Raw genomic sequence first — 27,871 nt, forward strand, 5'->3', positions numbered from 1 at the left:
CTGCCTCACAAGATTGTATAAACTATAATCCTTACAAGATCAGACCACCAGGACTTTTATCCCTAAGAACTGCTGATGGATTTTAACCGCAAATCTTTCACTTGGCAGCTGCTCTTTTTAACCATTTTGCCACTGGGGTTCTTGAGGAGCCTCACTAGCAGCTCTATACTGTGTGGTATTGAAGCAAACATGTTCAGTGTGCCCAGTCCCAGCATATGCTGCCCAGAAATCTTATTGGCATATTCTCAAATACAGATACCCATCCAGCCCGCGCCTCCAAAAACAGCAGATTGATTCTTCCAAGCAGCTGTTATGAGTAGTAATTGAAGGGTTGTTCTCTCTCCTAAGCAATGGAGGCGTGGTTTTTGCTAACTTGTTATTTACAACATGAGGAACTTCTGTAGACTGCTTGCAAATGGCTTTTAAAATTCCAGAAAGCTGATAAATTGACAGTGCTAGTAATACAAAAGTTGACTTGATAAATTTAGCCAATCCTTAAAATGTTGCCACCGGATTTCCTTTTCTTGAAACCAGGGTTTGTTTCAGTTCAAAGGACATCTTGAGCATGTTCATTTCTTTTTCTTTTAAAATAGATAATGAACATTCACTGATCTCCACAAATTAATCAACGAACTATGATCTTTATAGGAGCAAAAGAGGTGGGCAAATTAATAAAATATTGCCCAAATTCCTACAAGGACAAAAATCTACTCTTTTGAACTTTGCTATCGATTCTGGGGTAAAGTGGTATCTCATTGATTTATCAATGGCCATCTCTTGGATGGCTAATGATCAAGAGCTTTGCTTCGTGTGTTTGTTGTTCACCTGAGTGTCTTATTTGGGGAACTGTTCATTCATATTCTCTCTCTGAAGGACAAATATTGTACCAGACCACTGTTATGAAAAAAAAAAAACCAACAGAAGTCTTTCATATCAGAAGACAGAGACTTTGATGGCTACCAGGGTGGGAGAGAAAGGGAGGGAAGAGGGCATCATAGGCTAGAGAAGAGACAGGTGTTAACTTGGGTGAACAGGATTGTATATTTTCAAGATTACCTTTGTAGTTTCAAATGCAAAGGGAAGCTGAGCAAGGAAGAAATCACAGGACTTGATCCCTGTGTATACCCTACCAAATACACACACACACACACACATGCAGAATTATACTTTTATCCCAGTTTGTACCTGTGACTTATCTTTTGTCTTTTGAGATTGCTTTGAAGTAAAGCTTACCTTTCCCTGAAAAAGCAAAACAACCAAAAAGGAGGTGAAGGGGACAATGTCAATGACAATCCCAAAGTCATCCAAAATCTTAAACGTTCTAATTTTGAGGGAAGGTCAAACATGCGAGTGAATTAATAGAAGAAAAGCACCCATTCACAGCCTCCATTCCTTAGAATGGCATGTGTATTTCTCTCTCTCTCAGAGAATACCAAAAACTAATAACCAAACTCCCTGCCACTGAGTCAATTCCAACTCAGAGCGACCCTATAGGGCGGAGTCAAGCTGTCCCTCCAGGCTTCTGAGGCTGTAAAGGAGAGCAGGGGAGCAGAGAGCCTCATCATTCTTCCATGGAGTGGCTGTGGGGTACAAACTGATGACCTTGCTGGTAGGGACCCAAAACATAACCCATTACACCACCAGGACGTCTTAGGGGGAGATTGGTTTGCCATTAATTCTTAGATTAGAATGCTTTACAACTCTTCTTACCTAGTAAATAGACCATTGGAAGAAAGATATATGGCAGCTTGTTCAGAACAGCCCCTAGGCTCGTAGGTAAACAAAAGACCTCACAGAATAACGGGACACAGTCTCTTGATCCACTAACAAAGTGGGCAACTTGCACAGGCCTTGATTGGGGGTTGTGTTTGACTTTATTACATATGATAAATATATATGAATATCAGATGGTTGCTATTTATAAACATTTGCCAACTTCCCAGACAGATTGTAAACTCACTGAGAGCCTCCTGGTCCAATATCCAGGCTGCTTTCCATTTCCTAACGGGTCTTAGCTGAGACACAGAGGAAGTGTTCAGCCGACAATTCTACCATTGAGTATAAACATGCATCTCTAAATTTTGGAAACTCGATATAACCCATTTTTACAGATGTGAAGATAATTATATGACATATGTTCAAAGGAGGCAGAAAAGAGTTAATAATTGGCAAAAGAGTTTAAACCATCAAAAGGAGTGCCATTAAGTGAAGAAAGCACACCCCTAAACCTTCTAATTATACACTTGGTTCTGTGAGTTAATGACATTTCTTAATAAGACATGCAATTTTTTTTCTTGTCTGAAAGCAACGCACATTCAGGAATTGAGACAAACATCAATGGAACAAAAGCTGTAGCTCAGCTGTTTGGAGGAAATCAATTCCAACAACTCATAATTTGCTGGGTGACACATGAAACATTAAGCTAAGCGGTGACACCTGGCTTCAGAAGCATGATCTGTAGGACAGCTACCAATTTATTCAGGCTGAAAATGAAAGTCTTCCCCTCCCCACCCCTTTCATGTAAAGCATATAAACCAAAATGAGAATGATATCAAAGAGCTCTAAAAAGGATCCTCCCAACTGACAGTTATCTCTTTGTCAAGTTAGTTCATGGAACTTTTCCAGATGAAGTGAAGCAAACAAAGATTCACTTAGGAAATGCTTTGAGAACTGTAAGCTGTGAGCAGAAGTTAGGAAGGTTAGTATGGAAAGGAGACATTCAGCGACTCCTGGAGTGTACTTAAATTATTTCTCAACAAGCTAATAATGTTGTCTCTAAAGTGGACCAGGGACATATAGAAACTTTAGATATACAAATAGATTTTGAGCTCACACTTAATTGTAAGCCATAATATAAGAACAATTTGTTCTTATGATGTGGTCCTGGTCAGTACTTGCCCTGATGAAGTGATCAATGAAGATATGGGTGCTATGTCAAAGTATGGTGAATAAATAAGAGCATGCCTGGCTATCAGAAAGGCATCTGGGATCTGAATGGTATTTCTTTTTTTTAAAATCAGCCATATAAGTGGAGTTTCAGCTAAGTTCACCTGAAAGGAGGCCCCAATCTATGTGACCCAAGACATGTGAATAATAAAAGCCAAGATCACACAGGAGAGAATTATTTTAGAGCTTAGGTTCTAAGAACCTGGTTTACACAGGCTAAGAATGACAGTGCAAGCCCAAAATCCACTTGCAGTGTCCCCACTCAAATTAAGCCTCCATTGAATTCCCTCAGACTGTTGACTAAGTAGTCTTGCCCTCAGGCAGAGTGCATGAGAGAGTGGATTACTGAAGACATTGTTAGGCTAAAATTGAACACATTAACACTTGTTTTCCCTTATAACCCATTTTTTATTTGTTCTAGTTTCTATTACCTTATGCCTTCTCTTGGGTAGAGGTTTTTCTATGTTACATTTTATTGTCTTTGTTGTTGTTGTTGTTTGGTATAATTTCTTTTATATGAAATCCAGGATAGATAAGTGTATAGAGACAGTAACTAGATTATAGTTCCTTAAGGTTGTGGTGTATTCTGTCCAGAGGCACTGTTTCAAAAAGAACCAGTCAACATTCAATCATTTTAAGAGGTAGCATATAAGCATGAACCAATGGTACTGAAAGAAGTCCAAGCTGCACTCACTGAAAGCATTAGCCAAAAGCTAAGCTCCAGGAGTTGATGGAATCCCCATTGAAAATGTTTCAACAAGCTGATGAAGCACTGGAAGTATTCACTTGTATATGCCAGGACATTTGGAAGACAACTACCGGTATGTGGCCAACTGACTGGAAGAGATCCATATTTCTACTCACTCCAAAGAAAGGTGATCCAACAGAATGCTCAAATTATAGAACATTACCGTTGATAGCACATGCAAGTGCACTTTTTTTTTTGCTGAAGATCATCCAACAACAGTTGCAGCAGGATATTGACAAGGAGCTGCCAAAGGTTCGGGCCAGATTCAGTAGAGGACATGGAACAAGGGACATTATTGTTGATGACAGGTGTATTTTGGTTGAAAGCAGAGAATATGAGAAAAAATATTTACTTGTGTTTTATTGACTATGCCTAGGCATTTGACTGTATGGATCATAACAAAGTGTAGACAATCTTGAGAAGAATGGGAATTCCAGAACACTTATGGATCAAGAGACAGCCGCAAGAACAGAACAAGGATACACTGCATGATTTAAATCAGTACGTGTGTGCATCAGGATTGCATCCTCTCACCATACTGTATGCTGGCCATATCATCGTAGAAGCTGGATTATATGAAGAAGAGGGCAACATCAGGATTGGAGAAGGCATTCTTAGCAACCTGCTATATGCAGATGATACAACCTTGCTTGCTGAAAGTGAGATCTTGAAGCACTTGCTGATGATGAGCAAAGATTGCAGTCATCAGTACAGATTACAACTCAATGTAAAGAAAACAAAAATCCTCGCAACTACCCCTATTGGTAACATTGATAAAACAGAGAAAAGATAGAAGTTGTCAAGGATTACATCTTGTCTGGATCCACAATCAATGCTCATGGATGCAGTAGTCAAGAGATCAAAGGATGCATTGCTTTAGGTAAATTTGCTGCACAAGGTCTCTTTATAGTGTTTAGCCACAAGGGTGTTACTTTGAACATTAAGATGTGCCTGACCCAAGCTTTGGTATTTTCAATTGCTTCATATGCACATGAAAGTTTATAAAGAAGACCAAAAAAGAATGGATATATTTGAACTGTTGTGTTGGTGAAGAATAGAGAAAATATCATGGACTGCCAAAAGAACAAACAGATCAGTTTGGGAAGAAGTACAGCTCCTCAGAGGCAAGGATGGTGACGCTTGTCTCATGTACAGTGGACACGTTATCAATAGAGCCCTGGAGAAGGACATTATGCTGAGTAAAGTGAAAAAGAGAAAGCCGCTCGACAAGAGGGATGGACAGAGTGGCTGCAACAATGGGGTCAAACATAAAAACAATTGTGATGGTCGTACAGGACCAGATGTTGTTTCCTTCTGTTGTGCATCTGTTACTATGAGTCAGGTTTAGTAGGGGAGTTGGGGTAGTGGTAATGGGGAACCCATAATGATGGCTACAACAATGATGAACGTGCTTTGAAATTAATGGTGGTGATGACTGCACAACTCTGTGTCACGGAAAAGTTTTAGGGCATATTCACCACAATATCATTGGCCATGAGTATATAATGAATGAACACTTAATGTTTGGCCAGGTTGGTCTAGCAGCGATGGAGGGGGGGGGCTATTGAAGAAAGGTAGCCTCTTTTCACAGAGTACACATAATCTGGTGGAATTAGGATTAATCCTGAACTTCAGCTAAGTGTTTTCTATGTGCCAAGTAGTGCATTGCCTATTTTACCTTACAACAGAATCCTTACAACAGCCCATGGACTATTCTTATTATCCATTGTCAGATGAGCTGGATGCCAAAAGAGATTAAGCATCGTGTTCAAAACCATTCATCTAGTAAGTGGCAGAGCTAAGAGAGGAACCTTGGTCTTACCTAGTCTATGTTCTCAATCACTTAAGGCAAGTCAATTGTGAAATGAGGATTAAAATGGTGTAGCTCACTTTTAGAATGATTATGAAAATAAATGAAATAACGTGAAAATAACAAGAAAAAAATCCTGGCATGGAGTCAATGTTCAGAAATGCTTATCATCATCTTTAATGTCAGCAGTGCTTTTCTACATCCAGATGCACGAATCCTTTCTTACAAAATCCTTGGCAAGTAGTTCCCAGCTCCTGATTGTGCATCCCTCCAGGGCCAGGAAGCAAAGAACCACAGCAAGGTGCTTCATGGTGCAACAGTTGTCGTTGTTTAAAGAGATTACTTTGATTGGCTGAAATAAACCTTCCAGTACCCTTTCATAGAGAAGAAATGACACTAGTTTTGCCATTAAGAATAACACAACCTTTCAGTTGGGTCACTAAGGTTGGATGTCACCCAGAGCAGTAGCTCAAGGTATCACTTCCCCCTCAGTATCCTGATGTGCATTATCCATTTTGCTAATAGAATAGTATGTGATAGTGTTGGAAGTTACTTAAATGCGTTATTTCTTAGATGATATGACTATCATCAATACAATTATATGTAAAATCGTTCTACACTGACTTACACCATTAATGGTTACAACAGTATTAGTAACTGAGTAGATGCCTGTTTTGAGCTTTCTTTTTTTTTCTTTTAGTTCCTATTTCATTCTCCAAAAACAAGGTGTTGATAGAAGTTCAGAAATATTATTCACCACAATAGTGTATCTAAAACACCAGAAAATTCAACAGAATCAACAACTATCAAGGCATAGACAGCAGCAAAGGCAACAGCACATTCTTATAGCGGGGGGCAGGGGGGGGGTGGAGATGAAAGCCCAAAATTTTGATGCATCTTTGCAATTGGGTCATCGGGACAGCTGTGACTAGAACATAGAAGAAGTAAATTAGTATAGCGTTTTAGCCTTGTAGCTATATTGGTCCATGTAAGCCCCAAATTATATTTGTTGTTGTAACTAACTTCAGGGAAATTTTTTGTTAAAAATAATAAATTTCTGCTGGTAAACAGCAAAGAAATTGTAAAGCTAGCCATTTTAGTGTCAGAATCCACCTACTCAGCAATGTCACCCAGTATGATTCACACACCCCTCTACACCCCTTGTGATATCACCCCTCTTCCATTTGACATAACAGCTTAACCATGGCAAGACATTCAGATAATTTCAGATTTTGGAGTTAGGGAACAACAGTAGGAAAGGAGAATCTAAGGAAGATGTGCCTGGTGGGCATCAGTAGTGCTGGATTGGAGGGTGGTGAAACTGGAGAAAAGGAAGCCAGCAAGGAGGATGTGACAGTGACCACACCATCAGAACCAGGGAAGACAAGAGCAAGGGCAGTGGGGATTGAGAAGCAGCACAAACATTCCATGAGGAACATCGACAGGCCTTGGGGACTGACCAAATGTGGTCAGGGGGTGTTAATATATCATCAATGATGCTACTTTTTCAAACCACACTGTTGAAAGAAGGAATCAAGCTTTAATTTTTTTGCTTGCTTGTTCGTTTGAGGGGGGTGTATTTAGGAAGATAATGATGTTGACAATCAAATAAATAAAAGAACAGTTAAGATAGGTGATTGCTAAGAATGTTAAGATAGGTGAGTAGTCAGAGGTGTCTGGCTAACAGATACCAATTTTAAAGTCATCAGCCAGAGGGTTGGCAAACGGCTGCTCTCAAACCCTAGGTGATTCTTTCGGTATGATGGTCGGGCTCTGAAGTCCAATTGGAAATGAAAATAAAACTATCTAACTTTCCGTTATACAAAAATTTAAAGGATATTATTTGACTAATGGTGATTTCATTTGGTTGTAAAAATACATATTGATGGCTCTCAAATATTTTTTAAATTGTTGAGGGACAGGATTGGCTCTTCCATCTCAAAAGTTTGACAACCCATAGGTTAGACAAATTATTGCTGCAAGACTTCAAATGGTAAGGTGAAAATTGGAATGCTGTTCTGGAAATCGGGCTGGCCGTGTATCAACCAAAATTTGAAGGCTCTGGGGCTGGAATCTCAGTGGTCGCTTTCTTTTCCTGTGGCAACACTAGTTCCCCTACCACTTAGGTCTCCAATAACTTTATCTCCCTTTGCTTGCCCTCCTATCGTGATGAATGTGCCAGAGTTGTCACTTGACAAGAACATAAAGTAGAATTCAAGACACCTCACGTCTATTCTAAACTCCTCCCTCTAGATTCTAAAAAGACCCCGAGGGCTCTTCCAACCCAAATCAAACCTACTGACATCAAGTTGAGTCGGACTCCTAGAGACCCTGCATAGGATTTCCAAAGGGGTAAATCTCTACAGGAGCTGATTGATTCATCTTTCTCCCACTTCGCAGCTGATGGGTTTGAACCGTTAGCTTTTCGGTTAATGCTTGAAAGCTTCCTAAGATCTCCTCAAGGACTCTTAGAGGCCCAAATAAACAAACAAGCAACATGTATTCAACCTCTCTGTGCTGAGCAGTGGTTATGAATTGAGCTTCGATCAACAAGGTCAGCAGTTTGAAACCACTGGCTGTTCCACAGGAGAAAGTTGAGGCTTTCTACTCCCATAAAGAGTTATAGCCTTGGGAAACCCACAGAGGCAGTTCTATCGTGTCTTATAGGGTCGCTATGAGTCGACATAGACTCAACAGCAGTGATTTTGGCTTTAGTGTTTGGTACTGAGCATTACCCAGTTTGACTGGCTCAGTGCAAAGAACCTATTTCTTTCTATATTTTCCATTTAGCCTATGGTTCCTGTTTAATGTATAATCCAGAAACAATACTCTTCCTTGTGGCTTAGTTTCAAGTAAACAACACAAATCTATAAGGTGATGGACAACACTAGGGAGATATTCACCCCTAAGAACAACCAACCACATGAGCTCAAAAAGGCAGCATTTGCCTAGGGAAAAACCTTAGAATAGTGGTTCTCAACCTTCCTAATGCTGCGACCCTTTAATGAAGTCCCTCATGTTGTGGCGAACCCCAACCATAAAATTATTTTCATTGCTACTTCTTTTATTTTTATTTTTTGATCATTTTACTGGGGGCTCTTACAACTCTTGTTACAATCCATACATTAATTGTATCTGACATATCCATACACATATTCCATTGTTCTTTTCTAGACAATTACTTTCCATTGAGCCCTTGGGATCAGCTCCTCTTTTTCCCCTCTCCCTCTGCCCACTGCCCCCTAGGCAACCCTCATGGACCCTTGATAGATTATAGATTGTTAATTATTTTCAAATCTCACACCGACCACTGTCTCCCTTCCCCTCTGGTTTCTGTTGTTCTTTCCCCTGGATGGGGGTGTGTGGTTATGGGTCATTCATTGAGATCAGTGTCCCCCTCCCCCTCCATACCTCCCCCCTTCCACCCTAACCTTTTGGTATCTTTATTCCCATTCCTGTTCCTGGGTTCCATGTGTTGTGAGTTTTATCTCTTGCCTATACCTATGTACATGCTCCCGTCTAGTTCAGAGTGGGAATGCCACTGGAGTCATGATAGCAGGGGGTGAAGAGGCCTCAAGGGATCAGAGGTACATTGCATGATCCATTAGTGCTCTACTGCAACCTGATTGACTCACCCCCTCCCTGCGACCCCTCTGTGGGGGCATGTTTCATTGTCCATAGATGGGCTTTGGGTCTCTGCTCCAACCCCCTTCCATTCTCACCAATGCATTTTGTTTGTGTGTTTACTGTTTGTTGTCAATCTTCTGATGCCCATTACCCAGTCTCGATGACACCTCATGATCGCACCGGTTGGTGTGCTTCTTCCATGTGGGCTTGTTGCTTCACTGTTGGATGGCTGCTTGTTTAACTTCCAGCCTTTAAGACCCCAGACACTGTATCTTTTAATAGCCGGGCACCATCCTCTGTCTTCACCACATCTGCTGATGCACCCATTTTGTCTTCAGCGATCATGCTGCTCTAATGCTCACAGGATCTCAACCCTCTCCTAAGATGTTGGTTTCAATTCCCTATTTGTTCCCCTGTCCATGACGTCATCCGCTCACTGCACCCTTCTCCCCACCTCCTTCTTCCCCCTCTACCTTCAGGGGCCATTGGACCCATTGCCTTCTCCTTGAGCTTCCCTCCCATGTCAAACTCATATAATTAGGCAAACCAGCAATGTCCTAGTCCGAACAATAGGAAAACATATGGTTGAAAAAAGAAAAGGAGAGAGAAAAAGATGAGAAGAAAAAAAACACTACTTAGGTCTGGGTCTGTTTGCTGGCCCCCATGAATCGTAATGTATTTTCATTGTTACAAATCAAACATAATTAAAGCATAGTTATTAATCACAAAACCAATATGTAACTATATATTGTGAAATATTTATTATTGTGAAATATATATTTTCTGATTGTCTTATGCGCCCCCTGTTGAGAACCGCTGGCTTAGTAGGACAGGAAAGGAAAACACAGTGAAGAAGTGGGAAACATGTTGTTATATTCCGGAGATTCCCATTGATGTCACAAACCATGACGTATATGACTTGTTGAATGGAACACCAATTTGCTCTACCAACTTTCACTCAAATCTGGTGGTGATTGGACAATTCCCCTTTGATGGGTTTGAGTGATTAAACTGTTCAATTCTATGATATGTGCATTGTGTGCCAATAAAAATGTTGAAAAAATGTTAAACAATAGTTTAGCTTAATTATTGAAAATTGCCTTGAACAATGTGCTCTTTTTAAGAACTATCATACAGGATCAAATTAACAAAGCAAACTGAAAGTTTGGTTAGTGGGGGAGGAACAACTCAAAAAAGGAGGGTACTGCACAACTTGAAGAATGCCATCAATGTAATTGAAATGTGAAGAAATCGTTGCATTGTTGTATGATTTTTTTGTGTATGTTCTGAACAACGACAACAAAATAGTTTTTAAAGGCAACACAATACTCTTTGGGATCGAAACACAGTCCTAATACAGGTACTCAAATGCATGCCTACAAATATAACCACTCATTCACCCTCTCCCGAACTCGGCTGGGTTGTTCATTGCTGGAGCTGAGTAAGATAAGGTGGGGGAGAGAGCAAGTATATTGCATAGACTTCTAATGGAGAAGAATGAGCATGATCCATATACGTATATAAATATATATATGTGCAAATTATATAATTTATGGAAATAAGTGTAAACATGCCTATAGGACTGCATATAAGCAGTTAAGCGCAGGTCTTTCTGGGGCGGAGACCAAGATCAAGATGAAAGGGTGAGAGTGAAGTAGTCACAGGGCTTTATATAGTCCAGCATGTGGAGTGTGGCAGTTATTATGATCTTCTGTCAGCTCGAGTGAAGGGGTGGAGTCTAGCCTGTCAATGAGGTCATAGCCAGTGAGGTCTCTGTGTGGGCATGGCCTTCTCCTCAGGGTTCTGGGAACTCCTATCTTCTTCCCTGGAGGTAAGACACTCTCTTTCTGCCTCCTATTCCTGTTGAGAGGCCACATGGAGCTATGTTGATGTAGTCAGAACCCTGGAGCTGGAGGAGCCACATGGAGACCCCCGCCAGTGCTGAGATACTTACACTGCCACTGGATCAACAAGAATTTCCACCCACTGGCCTGTGATCTTCCTGCACTCGGTGTCTTGCATGTGTTGCGTGAGTCTGAAGAGGAATTTATAGACTGGTATAGAACATAGGGGCTAATATACTCATGGACTTGATCTGGACTGGGCTGAGTTGTTTTCTTAATATACAATCACTCTTTTATATACATCTCTTTCTTATATGAATTTGTTTCTCTAGTCAACCAGAACTAACACATGGAGTTTTACAATGAGAATCTATTCCATACATCACTTGTGCCATAAATAAAACAATATAAATTGTGCCCATTAAGAGAGAAAACTATTCATGAAGTCTGAAAAGCTGCAAAGGTTAAATTAGCACTTCTGGTATTACCATGATAAAATACTTCATGTCTTAGGGTGCTTGTCCTTTTTTGAATGGGAAACTATTTCCTCCTCACCTTGCCTAAGATTATCAGCCTCTCTCCAGGCCCCGCCCCCCACCCCACCCCATCCACCCACCAAAGAAACAGATTCAAGCCAACTGCTATTTAAAAAGAAAGCAGAGAAATGAAATGAAGTGTTTCAAATGGCATTACAAAGGCTGGCTGGTGGGCCACAATCCCCAAAGTTTAGCCAAGCATTGTGTCAGGCGGTCAACAGGAGGAGCCTCTTTAACCTCCTCCCACCTTTTGACAAGCAAACAAGAAAAAAAAAATGTGGCTGATGTGAATTCCCTGCAGAGGTGGGGAGAGCTTTCTTGCAGTGGTGACAATGCCCTGCTTCCCCAGATCCGGCACTGTTCCGAAGCTGCAGACATGTTGATGCCTGCTAAAACATGATGTGGGAAGAATGAATGTGGGCAAGCTCAGCTAGTCATTCAGAGGGAAATGATCTCATTTCTCCTGCTTGGCAACCCCCAGTTGATGGTAAATGGCATAAGACAGGGTAGCATTTAAAATCCATCGTTATATTGCCCCTCCCCCTCCCAAGCCTCAAATTTACAGATGATGGCTTCTATTGTTCCTTTGGCTCCTTATAATAGCGATTAGCCAGAAAGAAAGATTCCAAAATGCTGCCTTTGCCAGAGTTTCACTCTCCTGCCTCTCTTTCGGATGTTTCTATTAACCTTGTGTGATGGCTACTTGGAAGTCATGAATACGGGAGCCATTAATCCATAATCTTTCCCCAAGTGCAGTCTGTCTTGTCTATGAGATTCTTTTCCTGTCCTGCCAGATTGTAGTAGAGTTATAATTCATGATCCTGTGATCTTCATCATGGCTTCTGGCACAGTGAGTAAGTTCTTTGTTCTTTTAGGACAGAACTGTCACTCACCACTAAACAGCCCTTCATTTCTGCCCCCCCTCCCCAACACTGACTCACAGAACCATAAAGTCTCAAGGGTGGAAGGAAGCCGAGAGTTGGTCTAACCCAACCCTTCAGTGATTGACTCCAGGCAGTGTCCAGGCACGGGAATGACTTCATGGCCTCGTGAAGGAAGAGAGAGTGAAATGAACAGGGTGATGTGTGAGCGTCAGAAATGGGGCGGCTCCAAATAGACTCAAGGTATGAATTCAAACAGTAACATCTATGTTTCTGTGGGAATTAATCAAGTACAAATGCAAATTCCTAATTGTAAACCAAGCAAGTGTATAATAATCGTCTACCACGTGTCTGATGATAATTAAATAAAGAGCAGCTAACATCAGTTAAGCTTTGTTGTGGCCTTGCTGTGTGGCTGGTGTGGTGCCAAATGATTCTCTTGAATTACATAATCATTAGATCAACAATGTGGGGCTGATATTATCCTCCAATGTACAAATCAGGGAACCAGGGCTCAGGAGGAATTGGAGTTGTTCGCCGCAGGTCATATCCCTAGGAAGTGTCAGAAGGAATACCTGAACCCAGGGCTGCCAAAGGTTTCCCACTAAGCCATGCTACCCCTGTTACTCAAAAGACAGTTACTGTAGAAGACATTTGTCCATGGAATTATTTGTCACTGTCTGACTAATTTGGGATAGGTTTCATAATCTTTTCTCTAGGTCTCTGGAGATCCTTCTCAGCATAATCCGTCATTTGGAGCTGAAGCAGAATATTTTTTTTTTTGCTTCTATCCCTTCACACAAAGGATATTTAGGTTTTAGCCAAGAGTAAGAGAAATCTTTCCCTAAGCTTTGAAATGCCCCAGTCATCCTATTGGCGCATTTAAAACAGGTGACCCGTTGAAATGAAAAGAATAGCTTATGGTCCCGGACCAGCTGGTTTGAGAGGAATGAAAAATCCTACTCTAATCCAAAGAATACAGATCTTTCATAAAACTCTCTGCTTTGCTCATGAAAATCCATGAATCCATCAAATAATAGAGTGAAGAGTGTATTAAAATAGCTCAAGGATAAGTTTTTCTATTAAGTGTGCCTTTTCTTGACTACTCTTTTTTTTAATAGCTGGGTTGCTATACTGTGACTAAATAGCAAAAAGTGGTAAGAATGCCACAGAAATAAATAACCAGAGTTATTTGTATGGAATAAAAGGCCCACCCTTTATTTTCTTCTTACTGACAGATTTCATAGAGTTGATTCCAACTCATTGCCACCCCATAGGCCTTTCTTGGCTGTGGTCTTTATGCTTGCAATGCCACTGGGTGAATTCAAACCACAGCCTTTCCATGAACAGCACTGCATTTAAGCTTGGAACTACCAAACTTCCTTCTGTCTTACACTCATGTTTCACAAAGTGCTTGCCCATATTTCATTTGACTTGATCTTCATGACAACCCTGTAAGATGAGCAATACACACTTTAGTTTTCTAACTCGATGAGAAAGGACACTGGCTTAAGAGAAACACTTGAAGCATGTGTGGAGGGGCGAGCAAAGGCAGGACTAGGACCCAGGGCTTCTGAAACTCACTCAGGAATCGTTGCATCTTGTAGTATTTGGATAGTTCTATACTGATGAATACAGTGCTCACACTTGAAAATCAATATGAAATATTACTAGGCATTTTTATTATCTCCTTTTAGCCTTAGCTATCTTGGAATTAACAATGAACTTGTCCTTAGATCTTCATAGGAGTTTCGTATATGTCAACGTATTAATAGATTAAGTATGTGCTAGAATTTCCTGACTCTAATTTTTTTGAGGATTTAACCAATATATCAATAGCTGGAAAGAAAGCTATCTCTATTGTTTCATTTTACATTTACAGAACTTACTCTTTGCGATGTTAAATAACATGACTAGGGTGATCAAAGATATTCAGTGTTCACGCCAGGACTTAAACTTGCGTTGTCTGGCCCTGAAGTCCAGGTTTTTAGCAACTGTGCAACTGAAGCAAAAAAAAATATTCTGCTGAAGCTCCAAATGAGGGGTTATACTGAGAAGGATCTCCAGAGACCTAGAGAAAAGATTATGAAACCTATCCCAATCTAGTCAGACCCCAAAAGGAGTTGAGACCTGGTAGCACATTGTTGGTGTTTATTATTTACCAGCTACTGAGCTAATGCCTGCATTTTTCTTGATCCCATTAATTGTCAACATCTTATGGAGTAGGTAATACCATCGTCCCCATTTTACAAGTGATACTAATAATGTTAAGTAATCTGAGTCACCCAGGTAATTAAGGGAAGGAGCCCTGAGAATGACCAAATAGCTCTGGCTTATTATGTGCCATTGAGACAAGTGTCCTATGAGTGTGAATAGAGACCCCCCCCCAATGCCACAGAGTCCATTCCAACTCCTTGTGACCCTAAATGATAGAGTAGAACTGTTCTTTAGGATATCTGAGATTAAATCTTTACGGGAGCAGACAGCCTCATTTTTATCCCTCAGAACAGATGATGGGTTTGAACTGGCGGCCTTGCAGTAAGTAGCCCATTGTCTAACCCTCAGAAACACTATAAAAATGAGCTGAAAAACCAAGTGCACTGCCATCCAGTCAATTCTGACTCAGACATTGTACAGAACAGGGTAGCACTGCCCCTGTGGGTTTCCAAGACTGTAACTCTTTACAAGAGTAGAAAGCCTCGTCTTTTCCCCTCAGAGTGGCTGGTGGCTTCGAACTACTGACCTTGCAGTTAGCAGGCCAACATGTAACCACTACATCACCAAGGTTCCTATAAAAAGGAAAGAGGAGAAAATAACTGTAGCAATAGTTTAAATTGGCAGGTACGTGTATATGCACATGTAAAGAATTGAGGCCCCAAAGAAACTTACTATTTTTGTTCTAAAGCAGTGGTTCTCAACCTTCCTAATGTGGTGACCCTATAATACAGTTCCTCATGTTGTGGTGACTACCCCCGACCATAAAATTATTTTCATTGCTACTTCATAATTGTAATTTTTCTACTGTTTTGAATCAGATGACCCCTGTGAAAAGGTCATTCGACCCTAAAAGGGGTTGCAACCCACAGGTTGAGAACCGCTGTTCTAAAGGTTCCTAACTTGGTATAAAGGAACTGGGGTACTTTTGATATGCAGTACGGTTAAGAAAAGAAGTATCAACTGGGGCACACTTTATTAATTTGCTCACTGTACTAACATGAATTTGAATCTTGACATATAAAATTTTTACCTTGAGCATTGTTTAGGGATTTTTAAAAAATGAAATCCATTAAAATAGTAATATGATGAATTGCTATGTAATGATACATGAGCTATGTCGTCAAACATGATAAAGTATAGAAAAACATGGTAAAGTATAGACAAACAGACAGATCTGAATCCCAATTCTGCGCTCCTAACTGTGATTCTGTTTCAGTTCATTGATATCCCTGAGCCTTGGTTTACCTATTTTTATAATGAAACTAATCATCTTTGACATGCGGGTTGTTGTGAACCTTTAATGAGTTCAAATATGCAAAGCTTCTTGACTGGTACTTGGCACATAACAGTAACTCGGTGTGTATCCATGGTTTTTGGCTTTCCTGTGAGAATCATTTTAAAAATTAATTTCCGCACAGCAGAACGTTTTCGATCTCAAAATTCACATTTTACCTGTATGCAGATTCAGCCTTTCATATTACTTCCATATTTTGACTTTGTTAGACACTGTGGTTCGTTCAGATCCTTTGCTTTTAAAATCACAACATGTGTAGAAACCCCCCTCAAAATGGATATGTCGTGGCTGCTTTCATAAGATTTGCACATTATTTCTGTATTTTAATTTGTTTACTATGCTTCCTCTTTCGTGCTAGTTGGCAGAGTTGCCCGAATGCCATTTCCAAAACCAGAAACACACATGGGAAATCAGGAAGTTGTCCACAGACACCCAGAACAGCTTGGCGTACTTTAGCACAACTGGCAAATGTAATCTTCACCCACGCTAACACCACAGAGCCGAAGGAGCAACTGTCTGTGCCTCCGTGCAGCTGTCCAGTTTGCTAATGCATGTTTCTAAAATAAAGTTTTACAAGCCACACACACACACACACACACACACACACACACTAATGATCCTTTCTCCTTCCAACAATCTAGCTTACTGAAGCCCATTTTTGTAAACACTGAGCTGACCAAGAAGTGCGTGGAGATGGGAGCATGGAGAAAGCTTGTATTGTTTGTTGACTATCAGGGGACGCTTCCTTCAAGCGATCTAAGCATGTGTGAGCACTATCACAAGAGCCACCTTCTAAACGGGTGAAGTCATCACCAACGCAGCCTTAGCAGAATGGGCTGGGGCCCCAAACTCTGCTCAACTGCATTTCCAGATTTGCTTTCTTAAAAATCCAGAGACTGTTTTTTAAGACATATAAATCAAGAGTCAAGAGGATTCAGCAGTTCACTTCCATGCATTGCTCCCTATTGAACTAGGAACTCAACTATGAAGCCAAGTTAAGTTTGGTTGCCTTTGGGGGGGAGGGGGTGTCTGGGGGGTGGGGGAGAAAACAGAGGTAGAAACAGATAAGAATCAGGAATGGAATTTTTTTTAAAAGCTGCACAAAAGTTTAACAATCAGGAAATTTCAAGCAAGAGAACATGGGGGAAATGAAAAGTTACTTCACATTGGTATACAGTGAACATTTTTAGCCATATGCCCTTTAGCCTAGCATTTGAACTCTGTGAAGTTTGAATCAAGAGGGACATTTAGTGTGTTGGGGAATGCCAATTCCTACTTGGAGTGGCTTTACCAATTAAAAAAAAAGTTTGCAAATTCAGAAAGCAGCACTCAAAAAACTGAAAAACTAAAAGCCCTTTCTAGGTGAGAGTTGCAAGCCCTTTTTTATACAGGGAAACGCAATTGCCCATCACTCCAGGGCTTCTCAGTGATCCTGACCTTTGAGATTTGTAAAACATCAAATGCAATGAAATGAAAAGGAAATCACTGGACATTGTGGTTTAGAGGAAAGAAAGGGCTGGTAAGGAAAGCTGTTCAGGTGAATATGGTGTTGGCTGAGTGTTCCAACAAGAAAGGGCTTTTAAGCGTTCTCCCCTACCAGGAGGCGATGTGCACACTTTGTTTTCTGAGGGAGAAAAATACGAAGAAAAACGTCTACATTTTGAATAAAGGGGAGGTGCTCATATTTAATTTTAATGGAAGTCTGCTTGATGGATGCCTACTTTGTTCCTGGAAACGTGACCAGTTCTCAGCATGGCATATAAACACATTCACATCATGCGCACTCTGTCTCCCTGGCCTGGGACCACATGCCATCTCATTTCCATTGGTCTTTGACAGTCAACATGTTAAGTGTATCCTGGCCAAACCCATATTTAATATTCTGCATGAAAATCAGAGAATGTTGGAGCTGAAAGGTGCCTTATGCAGTGAAACAGATTTTTTAATTTTGATGGGATGCAAAATCTTACACATTGGTTTTGCTCATTTTAGTGGAGAATAGTTGTGCTTTCCTTCTCTGACAGGCTTCCACTTTAGGCAGGTTTCAGCATTTGCAGGTTTTATTGCATATGCATAGTTCAGCCAGTCAGCAACTTCACCCACTTCCCTGAAAGGGAAGTGAACTAACAGGGCATGGCTCTACTGACTATGTCTTTGTAGTTCCCACCAAATGATTGGGTGGTACCATGCAAATATGGTGTGTGCCACACAGTCTTGCCATTCCACTGGGTATATAAAAGAACCATCTCAGAAGCAGAAAGAGAAGAAATCCTGTGACCATCAATCAAGAAGAACCACCAGCAGAATGGTTGCAAGATGCTTGCCTCAAGTGGAGGAGGCAACACAATGGCCAGAGGCTGCAGCACTGACATCATGAGACAGAGCAGAGGAACAGCACGGAGGTTTCACAGCCCACAGAATGAGGCAGAAGCCAAGGGACCATGGGACTGAGAGGACAATTGTGTTAGTCTGGGTACTTTAGAGAAACAAATTCACAGAAACTCATGTGTAAGAGAGAGTTTTATATAAAGGGTAAGTGCGCATCAAGAAAACATCCCAACCCAGTGCTGCCCAAGCCCACAAGTCCAACATTAACCCATGAACCCATATGTCCAACACCAATCACAAAGTCCTCCTCCATCTCACAAAACAGACGCAATGACGCCGACTGCAGGAGGAAAGCCGAATCAGTGAACGTGTAAGCATCTCAGCGCTGGCAGGGGTCTCCACATGGCTGCTCCAGCACCCAGGGCTGCATCGGGGTAGGTCCATGTGGCTTCTCCTCAGGGATGTCTTGCAGGAAGTGAGTCTTGACAGCTGAAGCAGGGAACTTGCAAAAGGCAGCTGCACCCTGGTCTGACCATCAGAAAGTAAGAGACCTGAGAACTTGAAAGGCGAAGTTCACTGAGCCATTTATCCCTCCGCCCTTCAATTAATCCCACATGTATTTATCGGCCAGGTTGGTACAATAAACTAACTACTTCAATGATGACCAGAGAGAGGCATGTCTGCAAGTATGACTGAGAAGAGGTGCTTCGGAGAGAAGACTTGTTATTCTTAATATTTTGTAAACTGTTAGTTTAGCTAAGAAACCTCATAACCATACGTGGCCATTGCAATGAATGACACTATCCAACATACGATTTGGTGCTTCAAGTGCTAGAATGGTTTCTGGGTCTGTTAGGTTTCAGGAGTGGGCTCTACCTCAGCTCTTTGCTTCCCACGATGAAAGAATAAATACCGAAGCACGTTTTGTGATCCAAGTGGGTTTTTATGAAGGGAAGGAAAAGTTTCAGGTGGTACAGTTGCAAAACAATACATGTTATTTCTGGGAAGCGTGCCAAACCATGTGGAAGCCACGATGGGGTTCACAGCTGGGTACCAACAACCACATGGGAAAGAGAACCCACACGTGCAGAACTTGGGAGGGATGCCAAGAGGCCAGAAGTTCAAGAATCCTAAAGGCTAAGAGCATGTGGGCTCAGAGACTAAGATCATGTGGGCCCAGAGGCTGTGGGCCCCAAGTAGGCCCAGAGTGGGTGCACGTGCACCCTCATGGGGGAGGGAGACCCTCGCCCTCCACCTGGCGCTGACCAGGAGCAAGGTAAAAGAGGGCGAGGCCTTTCCACAGCCAAAATATTTCAAACCTCTGGATGGGGAGTGGTGGTTGATGATATTGGTTGACCCCATTGGCTGAGTTAGGCCCACCTGTGTGATGTACCTAAAGTGGATGTGTCCAAGATATTGGTTTTACCTGGACCTTGGGGGCTTGTGTCAGTTGTGCCACGCCCAATTTGGGGTCTTCCCACAGGTGTCAAATGGTTGCCTGATTGCTTTCCAACCTCCTCTATGGGGGCCTTTGCAGGAATGGGAGGGACACCCTCCCTGCCCCTAAATCTAGCTATCTAACAGGTATCTTTGATCTGCTGATCCCAAAAATGATACCAATGTGCCCTCCCAATCAGCTCTAGTTTTCGAGATACAGAACATATGCCGTATAAAGCTTTTCATTCTGCCCACCCTCCAAAAAAATCAGGATATTTTACTGTACTCTTGGCTAGTGTGGGAAAGAGAAAGTGCACACTAACTTTATTTTAAGTAATTTGTGTTGTACTAAATATTTAGATAGGCCAAGTTATGCTTCATCTTTACTGTCCTTTGGTCTAAAGATACATTTGACAGTGCAAATTACATGAACTTGGAATTTTCCCCAAGTATCACTGCACCTTTCTTAGGAACTCAGTAGCATGCAGTTCTGATTTGTTCTCTTAAAAAGGGTGTCAGACATCAAAGACCCAGAACCAAAAATCATATCATTGTGAATGAGGGGGAGTGCCGAGTGTGGAATGGAGACCCAAAGCCCATCTGTTGAAAATTGCACTTCCCCTTACAGAAGGGTCGCGGAGAGGAGACCAGCCAGTCAGGATGCAGTATAGCACTGATGAAACATACAACTTTCCTCTAGTTCTTTAATGCTTCCCCCTCCCCCTATCATGACCCAAATTCTACCCTACAAATATAGCTAGACCAGAGCTTGTATACGCATACAGATAAGAGCTGGAAACACAGGGAATCCAGGATAGATAAAACCCTCAGGACCAATAATGAGAGTATTGATACCAGGAGGTAAGGATAAGGTAGGAGGAGAAAGAGGGAACCAATCACAATGATCTACTTATAACCCCCTCCCTGGGGGATGGACAACAGAAATATGGGTGAAAGGAGACATCGAACAGTGCAAGATATGAAAAAACAATAATTTATAAATTGTCAAGGGTTCATGAGGGAAATGGGGGGGGGGTGGCAGAGGGGGGAATAAGAAGCTGTACCAAGGGCTCAAGTAGAAAAAAATGTTTTGAAAATGATGATGGCACCAAATGTACAAATGTGCTTGACACAATGGATGGATGGATGGATGGATGGATGGATGGATGGATGGATGGATGGATGGATCCTAACAGCCTATGGTCAATTTTGAGGAGAATGAAAATTCCATAAGACTTAATTTGCTCATGAGGAGCTTGTACATGGATAAAGAGGCAGTTGTGAGAATAGAACAAAGAAATACTGCATGGTTTTAATTCAGTAAAGATGTGCATCAGGGTTGCATCCTCTCACTGTACTTATTCAGTCTGTGTGCTGAGCAAATCATCAGAGAACCTGGCTCATATGAAGGAGAATGTGGCCTCAGGATGGAGGACTGGAGGAAAGTGGCAATATGCAGATGAGATGACACAACCTTGCTGGCTTGCTGAAAGTGAAGACTTGAAGTTCTTGCTGATGAAGAGCAAGGATGGCAGCCCTCGGTATGCATTACCACTCAGTGTAAGGAAGACCACAATCCTCACAACTAGACCAATAGGTAACATCAGGATAAATGGAGAAAAGGCTGAAGTTGTCAAGGATTTTGTCTTGCTTGGATCTACAATTAATGTTCAGGGAAGCAGCAGTCAAGAGATCAAAAGGTGAGCAGCACGAATCAAATCTGTTGCATAATATCTGCTTAGAGCACTGAAAAGCAAGGATGTTCCTTTGAGCATTAAGGTGTGCCTGAACCAAGTCAGGGTATTTTCAATTGCTGCATATGAACATGAAAGTTGGACATTAAATAAGGAAGACTGTAGAAGAATTAATGCACTTGAATTGTGGTGTGGGAGAATATTGATAATCCCATAGACTGCCAAAAGGACAAACTGACTTGTCTTGGGAGAAGTATGACTAGAGTGCTCCTGAGAGGCCAGGATGGTAAAACGTCGTCTTACATACTTTGGACAGGAGAGACCAGTCCCTGGAGAAAGACCACCATTTGCTTGTTTTTTTAAGTAGAGAAGCAGTGAAAAAGAGGAAGGGAATCCAGGACAGATGATCCCTTCAGGACCAGTGCTGAGAGTGGCGATACCGGGAGGGTGGAGGGAGGATGGGGTGGAAAGGGGGAACTGATGACAAGGATCTACATATAACCTCCTCCCTGGGGGACAGACAACAGAAACGTGGGTTAAGGGAGACATCAGACAGTGTAAGATATGACAAAATAATAATAATTTATAAATTATCAAGGGTTCATGAGGGAGTGGGGGCAGGGAGGGAAGGAAAAAATGAGCTGATACTAAGGGCTCAAGTAGAAAGCAAATGTTTTGAGAATGATGATGGCAACAAATATACAAATGTGCTTGACACAATGGATGAATATATGGATGGTGATAAGAGTTTTATGAGCGCCCAATAAAATGATGTAAAAAATGTTTTAATTACAAAAAATGAAGAAAAAGAGGAAGACCTTCAACGAGAGTGATTGGCACTGCGGCTGCAGCAATGGGCTCAAGCGTGAGAACAATTGTGAAGATGGCGCAGGGCCAGGCAGTATTTTGATAGATTGTGCATAAGGTCACTATGGGTTGGAACCAACTGGATGACACCTAACAACAACAGTCTTATCGCCCTAAGGTTACTTCGTGGAATGGAGCAAACACTGGCTAAGTCCCAAGGGCCTCACTGTGTAATACATAGTACATTAATTACAATCATTTAATTCAATAGCCCCTGGCCAGGACTCTCATCAACAGTTCCCACAGCCTCCCTGACTCAATAGCCTTTGGGGACTGTGAGAGACAAGCTTCAACTAAAAGAGCTGGTCTGGAGTTTTCAAAATGGGAGTCCTGAGCCCAAGGAGGTAACTGAGGCTGTTGGAAGAAATAGGAACTTCCATTCATTGACAGCTAGTGTTGTGTCATGTCCATGGGATAGTCTCTAATCCCCACAGAAGGAACTGCGGTGGTGTCATGGCTATGTGCCAAGCTGCGCACCAGAAGAGAGCAGCTCCAAACCACCAGCCACTCCACAGCAGAAAAACGAGCTTTCTAGTCCCGTGAAGAGTTACAGTTTGGAAACCCACAGGGGCCGTTTTAACCTGCCCTATAGGGTCACTATGGAAGCAACTCAATGGCAGTGGGTTTGTCTGGGTTTGATCATCACAATCATCATTTCAATCTGTATTACCCTATTTTACAGATGAGGACACCTGAAGCTCAGGGAGGGGGAAAGGTGATGTCTTTTTCCCCTCGAATGCTACCATGAAAGAATCAGTACATTTGAATTATAGTGCTGGCAAAGAACCTTGAAAGTACCACGGACTGCCAAAAGAACAAACAAATCTGTTTTAGAAGAAGCACAGCCAGGGTGCTCCTTAGAGGTCAGTATGGCGAGACTTTGCCTTACATACTTTGTACATGTTGTCAGGAGAGACCGGTCTCCGGGAAAGGATATCAGGCTTGGTCAGGAGGAGGGGCAATGAAAGAGAGGAAGACCCTGAAGGAGATGGATTGGCAAAGTCCTGCCACAGAGGGCTCAAACATAAGAACAATTGCGAGGAGGGTGCAGGACGGAGCTGACTCGACGGCACCCAGCAACAACCATGCTGCCAGGGAAAGAAGGTAGCATGGAGAACTTGAACACACAGTATTGAGTTCTGTTCTATCTGTCAGAAGTCTAGGCACAGCTTGGATTCGCTAGTTAGTTGTCTGCTTAAGTGTCTCAGAAGATTGAAGGCAAGGTGTCTTTTCTTGAGGCTCTGGAGATGAATCGGCTTCTAACCACATTCAGAATGTGGGCAGACTGCAGTTTCTTGCAGTTGTAGGACTAAGGTCCTGATTTCTTTGCTGACCGTCAGCTGAGGGCTGTTCTGAGCTTCTAGAAGCAACCTTTATTACTTGGCTCTTTTTGCCTTCTGAATCTTCAAAGCCAGAAACCGGGGGCCCATCCTTCTGCCTCATCACACCTCTGCTTTCCTCTCTGACTCTTACCTCTACCTTCCTCTTCTACTGCTAACACTTCCTCTCATTACATTGGATCCCCCCTGATAATCTGCCTGTTTATGGTCAGCTGATTATTCAATTTAATTAAATTCGCAAACTATTTCACCACTCCACCTAGATTGGTGTTGGAATGAATAACCAAGAGATGGGCAGCTTGGGGAAACATCTTGGAATTGTGCCTTTAAAAGCTGCCTTTGTCCCACCCATGTCACATACTAATTAAGAGGTGGAACTAGGATTCGAACATAGGTCTTCTAGAGTCAAACCGTTTCTTATGCATAGCTCAAAAATTCTACATTATTTAATAAAAAGAAAGAGTTTATCAAGAAAGAACAGAGAGGCGGGAACAGAGCTGCTGGGAACACTCGACGAAAGACTTGGCAAAACGAAATTTTCAATAAATATGTTTCGAGAGTTAGTTTATACAGCTATACATTATGTAGAGTCCCTGGGTGATACAAATGGTTAGAGCAATTTGACTCTTAATCGAAATGTTAGAGGTTGATATTTGCCCAGAAATGCTTTGAAAAAAGGTCAGTTGACCTACTTTCAAAAACTCAGCCATGGCGGGGGTGGGGGTAGGGGTGATATATGGAATATATTGGGATATGTTGAAAACTTTATAGAGCACAATTTTACCCACATAGGTTTTTGTGCGTCCGAGATGACTTTATGGCAACTGGTTTGCTTTATGCATCATGGATTGAAGTCATTCCCCTCAGTCATCAGAACCAAGAATATTTTGACAAAATTGGGAAAGTTTAGAATCATAATACTGTACAAGGCATTAAGCTGAAAATTAATTTTTAAAACCAAATCCTCTATTATTTATCTGTGCATGCATAATGGTCCAGCCAGGCACATTCCTCTTTGTGGTCTCACAAGCAACAACACATGATCCCATAGGCACCCAGATAAGCCAGGGGTCAATGCTACTTCTCCCTGGGCCCGTGGGCTGTGGGAGCTGTAGTGGTGAGGGGCCCTCCCTGATCCCATCTGGCTTTGGGAAAAAGCTTGTCACCTTTGATCAGATTAAGATTTCATTGCTGGTAGAATATGCTTTGGGTTAGCCTTTTGGCTTTTTATTCGGGATATATTTAAATCTGACCCAAAACTCAAGACAGCAAATAAAAGGAAAAGTAGCCACAAGCCCCAACCAGAAGGAGGCTAACAATATAAATGTACTTTAAGAACCAGGTACTTGAGATGGGAAATGATAGACTCAGAAAAATTAGACTGGTGCTTATTCTCTTACATTGCAATCTTTAAAATTAAATAGTAACAAATGCAATCTCCCTCTTTGCCTCTTCTATACCAGTACCGTCATATCACCTAACCTCTCCCTACGCACAAGCACACACACATGCACACACATGAATGCATGTTTAACCTGTTGAGGATGATGATGAAGAAAAGAATCTCTTAGAAGCACGTTAAAATAATGACCCAGCCTTGAAAGTAGGCATTGGAACCCACACCAGTCTCTTCCCTCTGGAAGGATTGACTGAGCACCACCCGGTTTCTGTTTTAAGGTTACAGTTCATAAGTGGCCATAACCTTGCTGACTTCAATACGGCCATTTGCTCAGACCTAGAGACCTTTTGTTTCCGTAAGACATGCCAACTGTTAAGAAGGAAAATAAGTGGCCCTTATGTGATCCAGATCTTCATTAATATTTTCAAGGAATCATTTGCACTTTTTAGTTTCAGTTTACCGAGGCCTTCTCTGACTTCAAATATGAAAAAAATGAAGGAAAAGAACAACATAATCATATATATTGCTGCAGAAAAGGCCTGTGATAAAATTCAACACCTCTACATGATAAAAGCACACAGCAAACTCGACAGAGGAGGGAAAATTCTCAACTTGATCCTGGGTACTTTGGAAAAACCCACAACTAACAACATACTCAATGAAGAAAGAATAAAATTGTGCCTCCTAAAATCAAGAACAAGACACAAAAAGATCACTTTCACCACGATTATTGGAAGTCCCAACCAGAGCTATTAGGAAAGAAAAGAAATGCACAGCATCCAGGTTAACAAGAAACAAATCTTTAAAAAAAAACACCTCTATTTGTGGATAACATGATCCTACATATAGAAAGTCTCAGAATGTACAGTAAAACTGCTGTTGGTGTTGGTCTTGGGTGCTGTCAAGTCAGTTCTGACTCATAGAAAACATATATGCACCAGAACAAAACATCGTCTGCTCCTGTGCCATCCTCACAAATGTAGCCATTGCCAGCCCAGTGTTGCAGCCACTGTGTCAGTGTTTCTCATAGAGGGCCTTCCTCTTTTCACTGACCTGCTTTTTCAAACAAGCTGCCCTTCTGCAGGGATCACTCCCTCTAGATAAGGTCCAAATTATATGCATGAGACCAATTGTGGCCATTCTCCCATCTAAGGAGAATTCTGGCTGGACTTGTCCCAAGACAGGTTTATTCATTCTTTTAGCTGTCGACAGTATATTCAATATCTTTGGGGTTTTTTTTTGCCAATACAATAATTCAAGTCCCCTAATTCTTCCTTTACCCCTACAATCGAGTTGATTCCAAATCATGGTGACCATCTATAGGGTTTCCAAAGCTATAAATATTTATATTATTCCCTTGTCTTCCTTAGCCACTGTCCAGCTTTCACCCCACAGTCCTCAAAATGACGTGTTCACTCTGTGATATCTTTAAGAAGTCTTGTGCAGCGGATTTGCCCGATGCAATATGCCCTTTGGTTTCTTCACTGCTGTTTCAATGGGCATTGAATGTGATCCAATGTGAAATGGAATCCTGGACTGTTTCCGTTTTTATCCATTTATCATGATGTTGTCTATGGGTGCAGCTGTGAGGCGCTTTGCTTTTTGTTTTGTTTTCTTTATTTTGAGGGTAAAATTCTTAATGGAAGTGGTGGTCTTTATTTCCCGAAAGCAAGGTTGTGTCTTCTGAATGTCACAGATTGATAGTATTAATGCTTAATTCTTCTTCAAATCGTACAGATTCTCAGATTATTTGTTCAGCATACAGAATGAATAATTACTGTGAAAGAATCCAACCTTACTGCACATCTTTCCTGATTTTAAACCATGCCGTTTCCTCTTGTTCTGGTCCAATGCCTTTTGGTCTACGTAAAGGTTCTACATGAGCACTATTAAGTGTTCTGGAATTCCTGTTCTTCTCAAAGTTATTTGTCATGATCTATATAGTTGAATGTCTTTGCATAGTCAATAAAACTCAGGAAAGTATCTTTTTGTATTCTCTGCTTTCAATCAGGATCCATCTGACATAAGCAATGATATGTCCCATTCCATGAACTTTTCTGAAGCCAGCACGAATTTGTGGCAGTTCCCTGTCAATGTACTATTACAAACATTTAAAAACCTATCTTCTGGAAAATGTTATATGTTTGCACTATTAATGATATTCAGTAAATTCTGCTTTCTGCTGGATCACCTTTCTTTGGCATGGGCTCAAATATGCAACTCATCCTGTAATTGACCATGTAGCTATCTTCCAAATTTATTAGAAAATACTGAGTGAGTGTTTCCAGTGCTGCATCTGGTTATTGAAACATCTCAATTGTTATTCCAGCAATACCGGGAGCCTTGTTTTTCACCAATGCATTTAGTACTTCTTGCACTTCTTTCTTCAAGACCATTGATTCTTGATCAGATGCTACCCTTTGAAATTATTTTTGGTACTCTGTGTAGTCCTTCCATCTTATTTTGATGTTTCCTGTGTTGTTTAATATTTTGTCCAGAGGATCCTTCAACATTGAAACACAGGCCTGATTTTTTTCTTAAGTTCTTTCAGCTTGAGAAATACTGCGCATATTATTTCCTTTGGTTCATAACTCCAGGTCTTTGCACGTTTCCTTATAAGACTTTACTTTCTCTTCCTGAGCTGCACTTTGAAATCTCTGTTCAGCTCTTGACTTAATCATGTCTTCTTTTCCACTTTGGCTATATTCTATGCTCAAAAGTAAGTTTTATATAAGGATATCTTACTAGAAATCCAAGTCAGGATTTGGTGGGGGTGGGGGGATTGCATGTATGTCTCAGAGAAGGCAATGATATCTCTCTTGGTAGAAAAACAAGGAGGCGAACTCCCATCTTGAAGAAACATTTTAACAATACTTATGTGAATACCAAGGGGGAGAATATGC

Source organism: Echinops telfairi, unplaced genomic scaffold, assembly GCF_000313985.2.
Source record: "Echinops telfairi isolate 266 unplaced genomic scaffold, ASM31398v2 ScPeMD7_7427;HRSCAF=8465, whole genome shotgun sequence".
NCBI classification, from domain to species: domain Eukaryota; kingdom Metazoa; phylum Chordata; class Mammalia; order Afrosoricida; family Tenrecidae; genus Echinops; species Echinops telfairi.